This window comes from Belonocnema kinseyi, chromosome 8, assembly GCF_010883055.1.
Source record: "Belonocnema kinseyi isolate 2016_QV_RU_SX_M_011 chromosome 8, B_treatae_v1, whole genome shotgun sequence".
Classification (NCBI taxonomy): Eukaryota; Metazoa; Arthropoda; class Insecta; order Hymenoptera; family Cynipidae; genus Belonocnema; species Belonocnema kinseyi.
In genome coordinates this window covers 137342721-137343937 of record NC_046664.1, presented here as the reverse complement: position 1 = coordinate 137343937, position 1217 = coordinate 137342721, and positions in this window count along the sequence as shown.

The window sequence follows — 1217 nt, the reverse complement described above, 5'->3', positions numbered from 1 at the left end:
ACACCGTTTACCTGGAGTACCTGTTGGCGAGGTCACACGCAAGCCTGTTAATCACTTACTAATGGCTTCACTCTACTCTCTGAATAACTCCTGCACAAAGCAACTTTTCACGGGACTTGAGTTGCACCCGAGTGGGAACCTCGAACCCGTCATAAAACTAATCAACTCGACTTTGAAGGTCATTTCTCTCGACTCGGAATCTTGGGCATGCTTGTTAAATAACATGGACTATATATCAGATTTCTGCTAACTAACTAGTATAATTTTAAAATTCAATGAATTTTAAACATTTTAAAATTTAAAAAAAACATTTGAAAATTCAAAAATTTTTTGAAAATTTTCTATGGTATAGGTCAATCTCCACTACAAATTCTTCAGAGAATCTGTCATGGTGGATTTACCCCCACTCTCAATTCCCCATATTACAGACCCCCCCACTCCAAATTCCCCAGAGTGCAGGCTCCTCCCCCTTACCCACACTCCAAATTCCCCATAGTGCAGGCTTCTCCCCCTACCCCCACTCCAAATTCCCCATAGTGGTCCTGTTCTACTTACGTCCTTTGGACTTTGAAATTTTAATCGTTGATCCGTGAGGGCCCCTATGGAACATCCAAATTGTGCAATTTCGAATTTCAAAAAAGTGTCATCCAATTTTTGACAGAAATGCATTGCTTGTAAGTCTGAACTCATAAAACCTTAAAATTTGTGGGAAATATCAAACACAAAGGATTTCTTCTTCATCAAATTGCTGATTTGGCAACCTAATAATAAAATTGTTAACGTTGAGAGAAATCTGAAGAAACTACGAAATTTTATCATTATTCTAAACTTGGAGTTGCACAAACAAACCTGTTTCGTCCCTAAGTCTTCAAGCAGAGAAGATATGATTGAGAATCCCTCACTTTTTGTTAAAAAAAAATATGCAGATATAAAAAAAAAATATTTTTAAGAGAAGCCTGCATTAAGAAATATTATAATATTTAATATTCAATAAACAAAAATCAGGGTTATTTGTTAGTATATTCTACTCAAATATACTGCAGTAGCTTTAATTTATTGATGCAATATTTTACTCAATTTGAGAAAATCCGGAAGCTACAATTTGGCCACATTTGAGAACTTACCAGGTGTATACATATGAAACCGGTATTTTTTCAAGAAAAAAACACATTTATTTCAAGAGAATGATAACAAATATTTTATTCAAAGTATGCGCC